Genomic DNA, 20,317 nt, shown 5'->3' on the forward strand with positions numbered 1-20,317 from the left:
GTACTCAATCACATGATTTCAGTTAAATGGTTTCATAAATGTACATTTTTAAGAATTGAAAACCTTTTTAACAAACTATTTTTAATTTGCAGAGTTGTTAGCTTAACCCGATTTTCAATTCTTATTATACACTGTTATAATGTATACTTCACGTTTGATTGTTCACATTTAAACTGATAGGACACATAAACCATTGTAATGTCTGTAATAAAACACTAAGGTTTGAGTGTAAAAGACAGACACCATCAGAAAACATAAAACATTTGTATGTCTTTAACAATACACCTAGGCTCGAGTGTGATAGATAAATATAATCATAATACACAAATCAATTGTATCGTCCTTAATAATACACCTAGGATCGAGTGTAAAGGACAATCACCATAAGATAACATATATATATATATATATATATATATATATATATATCATTTGTAACGTCCTTAAGAATACACCTAGGATCGAGTGTAAAGGACAGTCATCATTAGATAACACCTAGGCTCGAGTGTAATGTCCTTAATAAAACACCTGGACTCGAGTGTAAAGGACAGGTACGTAGAATATAGCTAGTCGTAAATACTACTTTCCTAGTCGAAAAGTAAAGAGGAATCTTAAAGATTGGAGACACGTTCTCGTAACACTTCCATGGGACGAGATAGTGGAGGACTAACCCTATAACCAGAATCTCCGAACGTAGGAGAGTGTGGCTTGAGTGTATAGATCTATACGGGACTGACAATCCCACACCTGGCTGCTAGCTACAGCCGAACCGAAAGGTTCAAGGGTGACGAAAGTCATAAAAAGGATATTGACCCTGGTCCGAGTCATATCTAGTCTGAGTATGGTTAAGGACTCGCAATCAGAATTATTAACACTTTACGAGTATTTATTAGTTTTATGTACGTAATAAAACTAATGTACGTTCAAGGATGACAGGCACACACACATACACACAGTCAGGAGAACATGGGGTTTTCCTGGGGATAACATTGAACATATTCGGAATCGGTAATAGTTAGCATACACAGGATTGGTAACAGTACACTCACATTTAGGAAAACATGGGGTTTTCCTGACAAGAACATTGAATATAACTAGAACCGGTAAAGATACACACACACAGTCAGGGAAACATGGGATTTTCCTGGGAAGAACATCGAACATAATCAGAATTGGTAATAGTTCACACACACACAGTCAGGAGAACATGGGGTTTTCCTGGGGACAACATTGAACATAATCGGAATCGGTAACAGTTTGTATAAACAGAATCAATAACAGCTCACACACACATATGGGAAAATACAGGATTTTCCTGAGTAATAGTAGTATGAAATCAAAAAAGTGTAATAAGTTAAATAACTGAACTACAATTCACAAGAACAATCATGTTTTCATTGTACATTGTTTACTTTACTTTCGGATTTGGAAACTAACTTTACATAAGAAAATATGGGATTTTCTTGGATAACCACGTTTTCAGAAAACTAAGGGAACTCGTACATTTTTAGAAAACAAAACCGCTTATGAACTCACCAGCTTTATGCTGATTTTCAAACCGATTGTATTCTCAGGTTCACATTAGACAGGTACCCGACGATCCTTTTGTGCGAAGACGGAGTTCTCAGAAGACTCGTTTCGTGTTGTTTATATATACTATGTATCACATGTATAACTTATGCTTTTGAAACAAATATATAACTTTCATATATGTAATGTAATGGTTGATTTACTTTACTTACTATGTACATTGGATTTGATACTCAACGTGGAGTCAACCCCGGAAATGTTTCCGCCTTTGGTTTTCGGGGTGTGACAGTATATTTGTAGCTTCCCTGTCCTAGTGAAATCTTGAGACATAAACACAACCTTACCCAATTTGAGGGATGTAAAAAGTTTTGGCTTTGGGAAAACCTAGACCTAATAAAAATCTTACCAATGATTGATTTATCTCCTGGGTCATTTCTGTCAAAATAAAGCAATTCAGTTTATCAAGTTTTATCTATTTACTTTTCAGTATTGTTGAGTCTAGTTATTATATAAATAAATTAACAGTTCAGGAGTGGAACCAATCTATGACCTTTGGGATTTGGTCAATATTTTTCGAGGAATATTTTTCGTATATCTGTCCTCCTGCAATACATTAATGTGGATCAAAACGGGAAGAATGCCATTACATGGGTTTCATTGAAAGTTGTGTGTTCCGTTAGTGACCTAAAGGATTCTGAGTACTCTAATGAATCCTTTAGAAAGTCACGAACTACAATATTAGTAAAGTTGCAGCTAAGTCTAAGTTTCAAGTCCTTTATTTGCTTGTATGTGATTATGGAAAGTTGAAGTATTGAGAAAAGATAAAAAAAAAAAATTAAAGAGAGAGAGAGGGGTGGGGGGAAGTTCAACAAAAAGATAATGTTGCAACAAATTAAAAGTATAGTTATAATTTTAGGGAATTTTACTATATATTATTTTTCATTTTATTGAGTCACTTGGTATTTGACAATAAATTTTGAGAAGTCCGGGGTAAATAAAAGGGCATAGAAGGTAAGAATGGAAAAAATGAACGTTGTTCAAATTGACTGGGAAGTGTTTATGAGGATCTTAAGCATTTAGGATTGTGCAATATTGGTAGCTAAAGTTTTGATGTGATCATAAGAAAATTAGTTTTGCATGAGGGCAAGCAAAAGACAAGTGTGTGGTATTTTGATATGTGCATATTTATTCATTTATTTCATGCAATATTTGGATATTTTAAGCTACAATTGTGCTTATTTTAGGACAAATGGTACTTAATTTGTTATAAATCTAATCTGTAACGATAAATAGATGCTCGAGATAAAAAGGAAGAAAAATGTGGAGCTGGAAGCAAGGAAACCTGAACTCGATCAAAGCAAGGCATATTTGGCATATTATCTGAAGCCCGTGACATGGGAACGCCTGGCCATGTCGTGGATGTTAGAAGATTCGCGATAAAGTTGGCAGACTTGGGTTTTACGCATTTTCCATGGACCCCGCGACGTGGAGGCCTTTAGCCACGACGTGAGGGACAACTTTTTGGTATCTATATAAAGTGCAGTCTTGCCTTCAAACCTAACTTATGCTTCAATTTATTTACGAATTTTGGCACCTAAAGAAGCATTAGAAGGCAAATAATAACCTCAATTAGTCTGGAGTTCATGGTTTGGAGAGATCAAAGACAATTTTACTTCTAAATCTTAGTTTTCCTTGATTTTCATCATGTCTTTCATTGGTAACTTCAAATTTAATTTTTTTATTCTAATAGTTATGTGCTAAAAACCCTAACTTCTGTTTAGATGTAGAGGATCTATGCTACTATGTGTTGACTGATTGGATATTTGAATATTTACTAGTTGTTTATTTGTTTTGATAGCTTGATAAATAACCTTTTGTGTTAAAGACAACCACTTTTTATGTTTATTGTTGAGTATTCCTAAAATTAGATGACCATTATGTTTTAGGATATTTGAATCTTATAAATTTGTTATCATCAAAGTTATAGGACTAGAGTTTTGACCATAAACCTAGGATTAAATAGAAAAAGTGGGTAGTTTAATGTGGAAGCTAATATATGATGATCATTCATATGTTAAATTCATGTTATCATCCATTAATGTTAATTATTAATCAAGTCTAGCTTAACTTGAGCTTAACCCTAATTGTCTGACTTGTTTGTGCACCCTATCAATGAATAGATAAACTCGATAATTGGAGGATTAGTGTTTTGATCATAAATTCTAATCACTTTAGAATCGGTAAACAACGAATAATTAATTCATAGTATTATCCAAGAAATCAACCATAGGGGTATTAGTGAATCAAAATCTGAACAGAAGTCTTTTCCAATTCTTGCTTTTTCATCTAAATTTTGATTGTTTTTCTGTTTTTTTAATTGTTGCGAAGTAATTTGATCTAAGTTTCTAGTCTTGCAAAACTAGAGAACAAAACCCCCAACTTTTATTACTTGTTATTTAGGTCATTTTTAGTAGATAATTTAGCTTTTAATAACTGTTCCATGAGATCGATACCCGACTTACCTGAACTTTGCTATAATTGATTATGTACACTACCTAGTTTCGTATGGTTAGGTCTAGTTTAGCTGGTAATTAAAACTAGCATAAAAAATATGTATCATATTTTCCCCAGTAATTTCCAAAGGTTTATAAAACTAACATGATATCTTGAGTTGGGATTTTCCGTAGCAATTTACTAAGGTTTATAACGCTAACGTGTTGTCTTCAGTTGGATTTTCCCTGATGATTTGCTAAGGTCCGTAAACGTTGTCATTTATTCATAAGTTGGGATTTTCCCAAGGAATGTCTAAGGCTTGTAGCATTATCATGTTACAAACAGGGATCCTTCCTGGTTATTTTCTAAGTTGGGATTATTCCCAGATAATTCCTAAGGTGGGATCCTCCCCCGTTTGCTAAGTAAAAGCCCAACAAGGATCTTCTATGATGAACTCTTAAATCAAAGATCCTTTCAGACGCAAACTTACAGATCCTACTAAAGGAATCACAACTTTAAATTTCTCTTAATTCAAAAGGTTATAAACCCTAAAGAGCACTAGGTTCTATCCATCCTTTAATTTTTTTCCTATGTAATGTTTGGAGGTTTGATGTCCTAGAAAATCTTAACTATTTTAAGATCCCAAATTGACAACTAACTATTTTCAGGTTGTTTAGATTTTTTATAAGCTGTGAATTTTTAGGACCTTGATTATGTAAGGATCCTCAGATATCCTATTAGTACAACCACACAAGTCAATTATGCAAGTAGGAAAATATAAAACATCCATAGATTAAAAGCGAGTCGTACACAAACTCCACTAGAAAGAAAAATTGTCTTATAAAAAACCATGAAAAATATTTCTATCTAACAGGCCTAAAAAGTAGCTTGGTCATCATTGTCTGGGGTCTTCTCCTCCTCATTCGCCCTCGGCTGCTGCCCTTCAGGTTCCTGACTAGTATTAACAGGTCCTCCCTTTAATTTGGCTAAGGTTGCACGCCACCCAGCCGGATTCTAGGATCATGTGTTGGCCACATCTTCAGCTAATTTGATCTTAGCTTCCTAAACAGCCTCGGAAGCGCTGACTTTTACCTCGACGATCACCTCTACCATCTCCACATCTTGGTCCTCTTTTCTCAAGAGCTCCACCCATTTCAAGAGATCCTTGTTGGTTGCCTTCCATATTATATCTTGCTCTTTAAGGGCTTGCTCGCCCCTTTTGATAGGGAAAGATGATGAAGCCTTCTCCTTCTTTACCACCAGTTGACCACTGGACACGGCCGTGTCAAGATCGGAAAGAGTGAAGTGAGCACCTGAGCGTGTAACCTTGGATCCTGAGCGCGACAATAAAAACCATAAGAAATCAGGATCCTTTATGAAAAAAATAAGGATGAATTAGGGATCCTTACCTTCGACATAGAGACAGTGGCATAGGAACTCACTTGTTGATTAAGCCTGAATGATCTTTCTGACTTAGACATGGTAAAAAAGCTCTCAATTCTATCCTCGGTATCTTCGACAGGAGGGACGAGTTCTTAAAATTTAAAAGATGCAAAAAAATCAAACAAAATAAGAAACGTAAATATCATAATCCTTAATGAAAAGATATGAACCCTACCCTTTTTAACCTAAGATTGTGGTAAAAGATTTTCGTCAGGAATGGAGTCATGTTTCACAAAAAAGTATTTTACTTTCCAAGCACCATCGTTATGTTTGCATTTTAATACGAGAGGTGATCTATCAGTTTTAACTTTCAACAGGAAACAGGGATTCCCAATGGTCGAAATGTTATAGACATTGGCTACCTAGTTTAAACCAATGTTGACACCCATGGAGCAATTCAGACGATCGATCAAGTAAAGGATCCTCCAAAACTGCTAGCGTGACTTGGATATACGAAATTTTAATAATTTCGAAGAATTCAGAAACAATTCCAGTAAATGGATAAGTAACACCTAAGGTAAAAGGATATTCAGTAAAACAAATTGAGGAGGAGGAAACAAAGTCCGGCTGGATCCTCGAATCAAAAGCTCTAAAAATAGTACCAACAGGGAAAGTTCTGGCTGATTTCATGGCTTCAATATCATCGCCATCAAAGGTATAGGTTTCTTCATAAGATAAGGCTTTTTGGCCTATTAAATCGTCGTTAGGAACAACGATAACATTTGTACGAAAGTGAGCTCCTTTTTGACCATATTTAAAAAACGAAGAAGGAGAAAAAGAGACAACGGTAGTACCTTCAATGATATTCAGTGAACGCCCGAAAGAAGAGTTGAATCAATAAGACGAAATTGAAAGACTGAATACCCTATTAATATAAGAATCATGGAAAGGTAGAAGGTTGATTTGACCTATTCCAACGGCTAGAAATCTATTCATCGAAATTTAAATTACCATATCCATTAAAACTTTTTACTTCATTTTTTACTTTAAAATTATACCGCTAAATATTTGGAAACTAACATTAATATTTCGTAGGTGTAATTCGGGGGAAATTGTTAGGGGCATTATCCTAGAATCATATTCAAGATCCTTAATATTCATGAAGTCTCAAGATCCTTAAAAATATCATAGGATACTGATTATTATCACTGATATTTCCTAACGCTTATAACAGTTATATTCTTCTTTCTTTTTCTCATGTGCACAAAATTAGATGTTGTTTATTTTTTATCTGCAGATCTTCTTGGTCTCTTCTGTCTGTGCCATGCAGACCACACGTGGATATTAGAATTTGTAGACTGTTTTTTTTTTTGAAGACTGTCGACCTAAAAAGGTTTGTGCGTCGTCTTCTTGGCGCAGATGTAGACTAAAGTCTTCAAACATCTTCTAGCATAAAAAACACATATATCTTAGTTTTTTTTTAACTTAGATTTATTCCAACTTTATCTATGACAAACAATTTGAAAAAAAATACAACACTTAAAGAAAAAAGGTTCGAAGACACGATCATGACTTTTGTGACAAATTTATAAATAAAAATTTAATTACAATGATTGTCTTTAGAGTTGTTTATATAGATATGAAAAAAAAATCGTAATATTATCTTATATTTTTTTTTGCCAAATTTTGTAAAACCTTATTTAATACAATATCATTCATTTATTGGAATAAATATTTATGGCCAATTTTTAATTGATTTATTTGAATTATAAAATTTCATTTAAAATCAAAGTTTATTTCCATCCATTTTACGTGTTAAATTCTTTTATCCTTAATTACAATGTTTAGGTATATCTTTGCGACTAATGTTTGTTGGCTTTTTATGAAATATATACGTTAATTCGTACCATTTTATTTTTACTTTTTATACAATAATACATAAAAGTCAATCTACATTTGTTATTTATCTATAATAAAATCATAAAATTATTGAAAACACTCTTTTAAGTTTAAAAAACCGTTTAATTAGATTTTAGTTTATTATAACAGCCTGCAGATGTTAAAAAACAAACAGTCTTCTTCTTTCAGACTGTAGACGTTTGGTCCACCTCTTCTACTGTAGAGGTCTGCAGATGTGGTCCGCAGACTGCATATATTTTGCCTCAGAAAAAACAAACAACACCTTAGTCAACACAATACTCACTCTCAACAAAGAATCAGTTCAACCAAGCTTAAGACCTAGGAATGCCAAGTCAAACAACATGCAAATATTTGTTCAAGTAGGATCCCTTAAATTTCAGAATTCTTGTTGATTAGCTTACACTATATATAACACCTGAAAATTGCACACTACGCACAAAATTAGCTCTACCACTACACTTGTACTCGTATGATCTTCATCATCTTTGTAATATCGAATTGAAATCAATAAAAAACAACAAGGAAGGTGATGATTATCACCTTCCAAGGTTTTATGCAGAGATCCTATAAATGATTAAGGAATTTCCTTGTAACTCACTTGTCTCACTTTGATCATTATTTTATATTTGCATTATACTAACACCACAGCCTCTCATAAAATTTGGTTGAATTGCACTTGATCGATTTTTGAAATAAACAGTTTTTATTTGGGTTATAGCCTTTCAATTGGAGCAAGAGTACAACCGCCTGTCTCATTCTCTGGTTGTATGCGACCACGTTTTTGTCTGATTTTGCGTTGTTAGCAGTCTGTTCTGCGAAAGGAGTTGTGTTTTATAAAAGGGTATGGCTCTTGTGGTGTATGGTTAGTGTTGAGAGGGATGTTGATTAGGTTCATGCAAGTTGGTGGGTTGATGGTTGTGTATCTTTATGCCCATGTGGTGCTGGTCGTAAGTCATCGGGCCATTGATAGAATGACGGCATGATCGGCGTAGTACCGTGAGCTTATCGTTTTAATGGTTAGAAGGTGTCATGATGTATCGTGAACCAATCGTTGTATGATTTATATGGGTGGGACCTGGTAGTCATTTGATTGAGACTCTTTGGTCTCAAATTGTTAGTCTTATTGGCATGTTTGGGTGTTAGTGCATTGTTGGGAGTGTGGGGACTCGATGACCAACTAGTTTGGATCATGTTGACAGTAAAAGTTTGTTAGGAGTATTAATTATACATCATAAGTCTCTAGTTAAATGTTTACATTATGAACCATGTTTGCTTGTGAGCTGTTCATTAGGAGTTTGGTTACCAATGTTGGGTATCAGTTCTGAAATCTCGATTCGTGAAGATTAGTTGTAAATGTCTTGAGTGACTGTCAGGTGGATGTACACCTGAGCTAATGAGGGATTTGGATGCAACCTGAGATTCTTGGATTGACCATCATTATACTCGTGGGAGTAGCGAGTTGGTGATGAATTCTCAAGAAGTCAAGTGTGTATTTAAGGTTTTTGGGCACAATTTTTGGAATTGGGATTAGGTGAAATTCATGATCAATATGTTTTAATTATTCTTTATGCATGGTTTGGTGGTGTTCTTAGTCAGGGAACTGTGGGCAGGTACGACGATTAGATGATCATCAGTCCCAGTATATGGTTTATGAAGTTTAGACTGACGGGTTCCCGATGTCGGGGAGTATATTGTCAAAGTTGGTTTATGGTTGTAGTTCTGAGAGTTCCCGAGTGGTTTTCTCGGGAATTTGGGTCATACAGTAACGGAGAAAAAGTAAATTGTTGTGGTTGAACATTTTCTAGTTATTAGGTTCTTTGTTGGAAGTTTTGGGTTTTTGAGTGGTCTCTCGAGTTTTCTTTATCAGATGCCTTGATTTCAAGATGGTTAGAGTGACCTTATTGAATATGTTGACGTTGTTTTGTAGATCATAACCAATACGGATTTTGAGGATGAAATCCAGTTTAAGTGGGGGAGAGTTGTAACATCTACTTTCGACAAGTTTCTTATTTCGGGATTATGGAAAATAAATGGACTAAGTAAAGGCCTTGGGCTTCATGGGAATAGGTTTTAAACCCTATTAGATGTGGATAATATTGGTTATGTGATCTAAGTTATTGGTTTGTGTTTTGGAGTCAAAGGGGTAAAATGGGAAAATTAATGTTTCATACTTCTTTCATGAATTAATAATTTTAGCTTTGTATGTTTTAATTCAAAAATAATTAGATAGGATTCTGGATCTCTTCAATACCTTTTCGTTCATATAAAGAACGCCAAAAACGGAGTTGAAACGAAGAAGTTATGGTTGTTTCAAGTTGAAGTGGAAATTGGGAACTTTTGAATTACGCAGGGCGTAACTTGCTGATTTTGGACAAGGGTTTAATGAATTATGCATGACATAATTTATGCTACGTAGGGCATAATCTGCGCAGATCAAAACCCTAAGTCTTCGGTTTTGAGCCCTATTTAAGGGCTCTAACTTATGGGAAACCCTCTCATTACCAGCCTCCGTCGCCTAAGATCATTCATTGAGAAACCCTAGCCTCCTCTTACTTGTTTTTTATCCTTGGCATCATTTATGAGCTTATTATATCTCCATTGGAAGGTGGAATATTTAAGAACAAGGTTGTGGCAAAGTGTATACAAGAAGTGTTCGAGTATGGATCCATTAAGATTACTTCATTCCTAAGCCATTGTGGGTAAAAATCCTCAAACTTGCTCATTGGTTTCATAGATATTGTCAATTGTCATATTTGTCACTTTTTGGTCCCTTGAGCTTATGTTTTGGGAGTTGAGGCAACACCATCACCTTTTGAGCTATATGGAACACTCTTAGGACTTATTGGACTTAAAAAGTTGTGCTTTGGTAGCTTATTCATTAAGCCATGCAAGTTGTCTTAGCATTTTTGGTCATTTTAGTGTATAAAGTTTAGATCTTGAAAGTTTGTGACCTTTTTATGGTAAAGTTGGAAACTTTATCCATCTAAATCATATTGATTCATATCTGAAGGTTGGAGACTTGGACTTAATGGATTATGTTAAGAAATATGCATTTTTGGTCCCTTTGAGACCTAAAGACTAGATCTTAATGGATTATGTTAAGAAATATTGATTCAGATCTAAAGGTTGGAGACATGGACTTAATGGATTATGTTAAGAAATATGCATTTTGGTCCCTTTGAGACCTAAAGACCAAATCTTGGTTGTTTGGAGCATCCTAATGGATAAAGTTGGAAAATTTATCTATTACGGAGCTAGTAGGAATCAGATTATAAGCTTTGAGTGAAAGGACTTAATGTATTAAGTGCATAAACTAAATTTTAACAAGGGTCGCCGTACACAGGGGTAATCTGGGCTACGCCCAACGTAGCCTGGTTCTTTCCTGTTTTCTAGATAAGACTCTACACCCTGCGTAGAGTAAGACGTACGTCGCACGTAAGTGAACAAGAGGTTGATCATTTTCTTTTTGACCAGTTTGACTTTTGGTCAACTGTGAGGGGTTGAGGACTTGAAGGGCAAAATGGTCTTTTGCCCCAATGAAGATTTATCTTGGTATTTGGAATTTCTAAGTTGGAGCATTTACCTTAAATGCTAACTAGGTTTTGGTTTTTGGATATGTTTAGTGGGTGAGTCTTTGGCACTAGTGGCTTGTGTGTGAGATTTATTCATTTACCGATCAAGGTGAGTCTTTTCACTATACTCATGGGTCGAAGGCACCAATGCCGGCCTATTCATTTGTGATGTATTATTGTGTATAGAATGATGTTATATTATAGTGAGTTGTTAGATTGGTATATATGTATGATTACTTGTATTACTAGCTATTGATTATATGTTTCACATGTCGACATAATGTAGTTGGGTAGAGGCGGTAGTGCTTTGTGTTATATGCCAACAAACCCGAGGCAATCCAGTCGGGAGACTATGGGCCAGGGGTAATCTAGTTGGGAGACTGTGGACCCGAGGATAATCTAGTCGGGAGGTTATGGACCCATAGGCAAACTAGTCGGGAGACTGTGGGCCCGATATACATGTATTGTTTATGTATTGTTGTGTGGGGTATTTTGGGGAAATCACTAAGCTTCATGCTTATGGTTTATGTTTAAAATGTATCAGGTACTTCTGGTGTCAAAATTAAGGGCATGGGTTGATCGCATTGCATCCCCTGGAGATTTAGTACACACTGAATGATTAAGAATTACGTTGATGTTTTGAGTATACTTTACTCTGACCGTCTTTTGGTACTTATTTAAATAAAAAAATTTACTTGGTATTTTTTGGACGTTACATCATGGCTGTCAAATAAGGATCAGCCTGGCAGGAGAGTTGGGAGACAGGATCATTTCTACATATAACTATTCTGAAATCCAACAACCAAGCCAACATGTATATTCTAGACACCTCTCCTATAAGTAGACCAATTAGAATAATTAACTGGAATTAATGACTAAGATGGAACTTATAAGTTCCTAATAACGACTAATGATATAAATATAAGTTACCCTATGTAACATCCGGATTTCCAGGTATAATAAAATGAGTATTATTTTCTAAATGATGAGGAGTGACTCGACGAGTTGGCGCCTTAACTCGTCGAGTAGGATCGCGACTTAGTGACATGGAAAATGAATGGACTCAACGAGTCGACAAGCTGACTCGCCGAGTCAGCGTTGTTGGCAGAAACCTTAATTCTTTTGGGCTTGGGCCTATTTAAAGGCACTTATAGCCTCCTTGGCCCTTCCCACTAGTGTTGTTAGTCCCAAAACTAAGGATCCAATTTAGTAATCAATGAAGTTAATTACAATTAGATTGAGATTGAGATGAAGAAGACGTAGAATCAAGCATGCACACATCTATTGCCATTAAATGTCAAGTATATCTTGATAAAGTACAACTACTGCAGAGTTCTGACACCTAGCCAAAAAAGTACAAACTGACACAACACAGTTGCTATAAATAGTACTCCTTCTACCAGCACAAGAGTGTGCAGCCGAACATATGAGTGCGGCCGCACACACTGTGTGCGGCCGCACACACATGTGTGGCAGCACACATTGCAAGACAACACATAATCACAGCAGAAAATGACACCATCACCTATACAAAATGATGCCTAGCTCAAACCACAAAATTATGTTCTTTCAGTCTCCCCCTTGGTTTGAGACTAGCATAGTCTTGTCTTCACTCCTTTGGCTCCTCAACAGGCTTATCAAACAACCTCAGATCTGATCTCCCCATTGATCCCATCCATAATCTTCCATTTATGATCGTAGCCACCATTGCAGTGTATTCTTTAGCAGCAGCTTCCATTACGTCTTTTCTGCAGATTATCTGGTGACGAGCCAGAGTCCGGATATCCCTTTCTCGAAAACGAGGAAGATCTTTTGCATTAATCAGCCTCAAAGCATGTTCTTGATTCTTGAATTTGATAGCAGCAGTTACAGTTTCGTCATTGTATGCCCAAAATTCCATATTGTCAAGATATCCCTCCTGGAAGTGCTGAGGGATTGGAATTTCTTTTTGCTTTTTTGTAGCAGGACATAAAATAATCTTCATAGGTTTTCCTATTTCTGGGTCGAGAACATCCTTGTCCTTTCGATAAAGGGCTTTGGCAGTCTTCATATTGGGAAAATTTTCTTTGACCTGCCTATCAAGGAACCTCTTAAAGTTAGATGCACTTGGATCTTGCGAGGGATTGTGAAAGGAGACCCTAGATAATTCTGCTAGATCAGTATTAGTCCAAGAATTGAAATCATGGGTGCTTTTGTAACACTCAGATATTCCTGAGTTTCGCTTTACCACCCACAAATTCGTTTCTGGATCGAAAGCCCACATACGGATACCAGATCTATCACCATACTCATCGCCAAACTTTCTCTTTTTCAAATCTGTTACAGTCAGAACAGGGTCTTTTGCTTTGCGATTTTCATTGGCATTTTTCATGAATAAAAGTCCTTCGCGTTGATTTGCAGTCATAATTCTTTTGCCCTGTTTGATTGTGATTCTGGTTCTGCTTCCTTCTGGTTCATTTTCAAATCTGTTGACAATTGTAGTTGTTCTCGGAGCAGGTGGGTCAACAGGTAGATCATTAGTTGCAGTAGGTGATTGAGCAGAAGGAGGATCAACTACTCCATGAGGCTGTTGGAAGAGGGCTTTGACTTTTTCACCAAAAGCATCATACAATACGTTCTTGAGATTGAAATAATTAGCTAGAACAGATCCAAGACTCGTTTGTAGATCTTTGATTTGTTTGGTCTTTTCTTCATCCTTTGCCCTGAGCTCAAAGATATATGCAGAAAGCTGATCCATTTGAATTGACTTTTCAATGAGCTGTTGGCGGAGAACTCCAATTTCCTCTCGAAGATCAGACGAAGAGAATTTGTCATCATCTGTCTGACCCTCGTTAAATGATATTCCTTTCCCGCGTGAAGAGGTTGGACTAGATTGAGCCAGATGTCTTACTAATCTGATAAAAGCTTCATCTAGAGAAGGTCGAGTTGGAGAATATTCTGGAATAGAAGAGGATCCACCAGTCTCGAACATGGTACTTGGACCTTCATCAGTCTGCTTTGGAGGAGAGTAAGCAGAGGTTGCAGTGATTGTTGAAATAACTTGAGGAGCACATTTTACAGAAGGTATCTCCAGACTTTCAACAGATTAGCTTGTTCTTATGGAAGTCTGAGAAGTCTGAGGTTCAGATAAGTCAGAAATGATTGGAGCTGATGTTGAGACAAGTGACACAGAGGGAGGAATCTCTGATGTCACGTCTCCATGGCTTGTTTTGACCTCCAAGGGCTTTGAGGTAGAGAGTAGAATTTTGAGAAAATTTCCTTCATCTCTAGTCTTGGTTGCTAGAGAAGCAACTTCATTGACTTTATTTACACGGCTGCTGGGAATATCAAGAAAAGGATCAAAATCTTCATTACCAAAATCAAACTCTATGTTTGTTGGAATGTCGTCATTGATTCCTGTAAAATCGATTTCTTTCAAAAACTCCACATCTTCATAAAGATCATCTTCATCATCCCCTCGTGAAGATTTTGAATCATTTGCTTTCTGATAATCATGCTCATCAGCTACATAAGCTGTGGGAGAGTGATGAATCTCCTCCACTTCAGGCTCGGAGGGAGAGTGATGAATATCTTCATTTTCCATTTGTGTAGATTGTTCTTCTGATTCTTCTCTATCATCTTCTTTGAAAATTCCAAATTTTATCAATGGAAATTTTCCTTCAAATACAAATTTTCCGCCCCTCTTTTGTTTCATTAGCCCAAAAACACTTGGACCAATGGATTTGAAATCCAAGATATCATTTCCTCTCTGCAGCTCGGGGTGATTCACATTAAGGATGATTTGCAAAAATCTTGGATACATCCAGAATTTGTCCCTTTTGCTCCCTTCAAGATTTAAAATTATTTCATTCATTATGAATTTGGAGAAATTAAATTCAAAACCTGCCGCCAATGCTGCAATGGCACCAGTGTTGGCCAGAGAAATCTCGTTTGCTCCTGATCTTCGGCCAGAAATGCAGCTCGCGAACACATGAGCCAAGTACTTCCAGTAAGGAGGAAGCAGCTTCTTAATTGTAGGAGGAAAAGTTCCCTCATATCCCATATGCTCTAATACTTCCTGAGTTTGCTGAACATCAATCTCCATGGGGTACCCAGCTTTGTCCTCAATTTGGAGAGATTCTCTAATAATGCTTTTTGTTACTTGAATTTTCTTGTCTTCCATTGTTGCTTCAACGAATTTTTCTCCCTGACCATTCTTCTTTACAACAGAATTCCTTAATCAAACTTTGGTAGATAGCAGGACTTGTAGTTAGAGCATGAACCAAACAGGATTTCTTCAAGCCATCCACAATGAATTTCAAGTCATTGTGGACTGCAAGAGTGTCTTCGAGAAAAATTGCAGAATTATGAGCTTTAGCAAATTCCATGTCTCCCATGTTAATTGAAAGTTAACACACAAAGTTATTAGGTCAAAACAATAAAAAAAAAAATTGAAGCCGCACACGTGATATCACACAACCGCACACGTGATATCACACAACCGCACACGTGCAAGTGTGCGGCCGCAACCGCACATCCACAAAATCATGCAGCCGCACACGGTCAGCCACACACGCCTGTGTGCGGCCGCACTCACCGTGTGCGGTTATCTTCGAAGACAAACAATTTTTTATGAAGATCCAGCAGCAAACAATCAAGATTCAACAGCAAACATTGAAAATTTTCACCGAGTTCATAAGAATTTACCGAGTTAAAGCTTTGTATTTAGAATGAGATTAAGAGAGAAACAGCGTGCGTGTGCGGTTGAGGCAAAAGTAAATGACGGCGAAAAAGGCTCACCGCACACACGCTATATATATGCACAGAATTTACACTTCTTCCCCCTTGTCCTTTAATTATTTATCCCAAAACCCCTTTCACTCACAATTTTCTCAAAAATGAATTATTTTGAGGATTAATAAAATATTAATTTCAAAGTTCTAAAAAAAATTAAAATAAAAAATAAAATGAGATTGAAAATACTATTGACGACAAGAATCAATTTAAACCTATATAAATTGTTTTAACCTGTTGAGGTTTAGGGATCAAAGTTTTTAGACAACCATTATCCGCTTGTCGGTACCTTTCATATTCACATCTTTGTCTGGTCGATTGTCGGTATTGTTGTCCACTTAAACACGAAAAATTGTGACAAAATTCGACTCTTTCAAAGTCATCATCAGTGTAATTTTCAATCTGTTTGTCAATTACCGTGCCATCTTCTAGAGTAGAAGTAATCCTAATTGGTCCTCTTAAAATGCTTCTCCAAATTTTGAAATCCTTCATTTTGATGTATTTTTCAATTCGGTATTTCCATTCAGGAAATCCTTCAGCTGATAGCAATCTAGGAATACGAGTAGTGGTTCCCATAATTGCATCCAAATCTTGATGAGCAATCATGCTTTGAGATTCCATTTGAGCAATCTTCAACCGCACACTAACACTCAACCGCACACTAATATTCAACCGCACACTAATACTCAACCGCAAACGAATCTTGACCGCACACACTTTCCAATCGTACAAACTTCAGCAACAAACACCAACCGCACAAACTTTAACAGCAAACACCAACCACACACAACAAATATCAACAGCAAACACAGTAACAACACACACTCAATAAGCAGCAAACACAATAACAACACACACTTAACCAGCAACAAAAACAGTAACAACACATACTCAATTAGACACGCTCCACCGCACACTCACTTTAACAGCAAACCTTCAAAGTCAGCAGCAAACCTTCAACAGTTCTCACACTCAAAACTAACTTCAATTGATACCAAATAGGATCTGATACCAATTGTTAGTCCCAAAACTAAGGATCCAATTTAGTAATCAATGAAGTTAATTGCAATTAGATTGAGATTGAGATGAAGAAGACGTAGAATCAAGCATGCACACATCTATTGCCATTAAATGTCAAGTACATCTTGATAAAGTATAACTACTGCAGAGTTCTGACACCTAGCCAAAAAAGTACAAACTGACACAACACAGTTGCTATAAATAGTACTCCTTCTACCAGCACAAGAGTGTGCAGCCGAACACATGAGTGCGGCCGCACACACATGTGTGGCAGCACACATTGCAAGAAAACACATAATCACAGCAAAAAATGACACTATCACCTATACAAAATGATGCCTAGCTCAAACCACAAAATTATGTTCTTTCAAGTGTCTTCGTCCCTTGAGAGAAACCCTAGAGTTATTGTGAGCTAGAGAGGAAAGAGGCTCATTGGAGGTCATTTCTTTGAAGAAGAAGGTCAAGAGTGTTGCAAGGATCTCAGAGGATAGTTGGTGGATCAGCTTCATCTTCATTCAAGCTTCAAATCTGGTACAAGCTCTTGTTTCCTTGGTGTTTAAATAGATTTCCTTTGGTTGTTGAGTTAGGGCTTGTATCACCATTTGGATGGGGGTTTGGGTGCATCCAAACCCTTTTTCGGGTTATTTTGTAGATCTGGACCTTGTGAGGTCCAAACAACCAGAAAGTAGGTAGCTTTGAGTGAGTAACTTTGGAACCTTGAAGCTATGAAGCTTCAATGGAGTCATAATGGTGTATAGAGCAAAATACACCATGCATGAGCCTCAAGTTCAGACCTTTACGTGATTTTTGGGTGTTAGAAGGTCAGATCTATGAGTTAGAGAAACAGATCTGACCTTAGAAAGCCAAATGAGTATTGCCATGGAGGAAACTCGCCGAGTCCATGAGAGAACTCGACGAGTCGAATCGGGTTGCCCCGCGATTCGTGATCAGTGGTAACCCGTCGAGTGAAAGGTTAACTCGACGAGTCAAGTGAGGCCTTAGGAGGAATCAGAGGCCACGCATGGAGTCGTCGAGTCACCCGAGTGCACTCGACGAGTCTGGTCAAAGTTGGACCGTTGACTGGGTTGACTTCAGTTGACCTTGGGGGCTTGGTCACACTGATTCAAGAGAGTCCATGGAGGGGTAGAATGGTCTTCTACCCATTCTTTAGAGATGAGAACATGAGGAGAGTATTAATTAGAGATATTATCATTTTGATAGGCGGAGGCTAGGTCGGGGATATCAAGCACGAGAGTTTACTAGACATCATACGAGGTGAGTCTTCTCACTATACATTACCTAGAGTGGTATCCATGTGCAGACCGGAGGGTCTTATGTGTTATGTGTTTACATGAGATTATGTGTATTTTGATTTATGTATGCTATGTGATATTTAGACCGGATTGGAGGGTCCAACGATTTAGACCGGACCAGAGGGTCCAACGAGCTAGACCGGACCGGAGGGTCCAACAAACTACGGGACTAGAGGGTCCCGCTGAGACACATTGACCAGAGGGTCTTATCAAGTTATAGCCTCGAGTGGCTTATGTGCTGTATGTGGTATGTTGGGGAACTCACTAAGCATTTATGTTTACCGTGTTATGTGATATGCGTTTCAGGTACTAGCGAGGATCGCGGGAAGGCGCCGGCATGATTTGTACACACTGGCAGAGGATTATGTTTTTGAGATTCTGGGATATGTTTATTGTGATGACATTTGATACACATGAGATTTTGAGAAAATTATATGAGTTTATTGTGTTTGAAAAAAAAATTGTTTTAGAAATTTACGTTGTTACACCCTGAAAGCACATCAAGTGTAGCTTAACTTACATTGATTTTTAACTAAAACGGGAAAAGTCGTAGAAAGAATCTCGATACCAAACACTTCTATCTATCAATCTCTCTGATGCCTCACAACCTCACTAGAATGAAACTTCCCAAAATCCCAAAAGCTTAAGAAACTCTGGACGATATATATATATATATATATATATATATATATATATATATATATATATATATATATATATATATATATATATATATATATATAAGTTTTTGTGTGAGGAAATAAAATAGTCTAACCATGTATTTAAGGCAAGATTTGGACAGGGCGTGCCACACATACTTACCACAAGCTCTGCGCCTATTAGTAGATGTGGGGGTTGACTCTCGGGTGTAACACATGGCGCGAGTTGAGTGGTGTTGCGTCACACTAGGCATGTAAAATTGTGAAGTTTCAAAAGTTCATATCTTTCGAATACTAGCTTCGTTTTTGACGTTTTTTATATCCACGCGTAGCTATCGATAAGTACTACAACTTTCACTTTGACTCTGTTGGCTAATTAGTGTTAGTAAGGGTGTTAATCAGATTGTACAAATTGCCTGTAAACCGCACCATACTGCACAATGTTGTTAAGAATTTTTGTGATGCAGTTTATGACTTTCAAAAGGTTCAAACTATATACGCGGATTTGTTGGCAGTTTTGGCTTTAAACCACACCAAACCGCATCTCAAACACCCTTATGACCAACTATTTCTTATATATTTATTTGCTCACTTTTTGTCTTGAAAAGTAAAAAACTGTTGTTTGTCTATAATACATTTTATCGGTTATGTCCTTACATGGCATTGAAGTGATATTCATGTCTCTGAGGACATTTCCAACCCCACACTATATTCCATATTAAATTCAGTTTACACTAAAATGTTCTAACCTCTCACTAAACCTAACACTATATATAGTGTCGGTAAATAGTATAAAACTAAATATAGTGGTATATTCATCAACACTACTTTTACACTATAAAAACTAGGTGTGAGACCCATGTATACATGGGTTTAATTAAAAATATATATATATAATTTTAACAATTTGAAAAGTTTGAATTTATAAGAAAAATTAGAAAATTTTGAATTATTAAAATTAATGAGACTTTAATGTATTGAATACATTACATATATAAACTTTTTCTAATAAATATTTTACATATATATTACCTTACACATTAAATGTGGAATTTTAATTTAATAAAATGAAAAATACAATAAAATGATAAGTGGAAAATAGAAAATTTAAAAATTTTAGAAAAATGACATGTGTTCAAATAAATGAAAAGAGGACATGTGGCAAAAAAACTTTCATTTATTATAGTACTAGGTGTGAGACCCATATATTATACGGGCTGATTTAAAAAATAATTAAACTTAAAGTATAAAAATGAAATATTTTTTAATGTACAACTTTAAAATAAGAAAGAAAAAAACGTATTTATTATAATTTAATATCATATATATGATATTTAATACTTTACATATATAACTATATGACTTTAACTAAAAATGAAAACAAACCAAAAATTGACAAGTGGATAATATTTATTTCAAAATTACCACAAAATGACACATGTCAAATCACATGAGAGAATGACAAGTGGCAAAAAACCTTCATTTATTAAGGAAGATATTGGATAGAAACAAAATATACCCAAAATATTCTTTTTAGTATTAAGTATAAAATAATAGGTTGGAAAGAATTTAATAGTTGCAATATCTTTTACACTATAATTATAAATTTAATATAAAATATAGTGTTATGGGTTAGGCTAGCTCCAATCATCCA

The sequence above is a fragment of the Lactuca sativa genome, chromosome 2 (genome assembly GCF_002870075.4).
Source record: "Lactuca sativa cultivar Salinas chromosome 2, Lsat_Salinas_v11, whole genome shotgun sequence".
Lineage (NCBI taxonomy): Eukaryota > Viridiplantae > Streptophyta > Magnoliopsida > Asterales > Asteraceae > Lactuca > Lactuca sativa.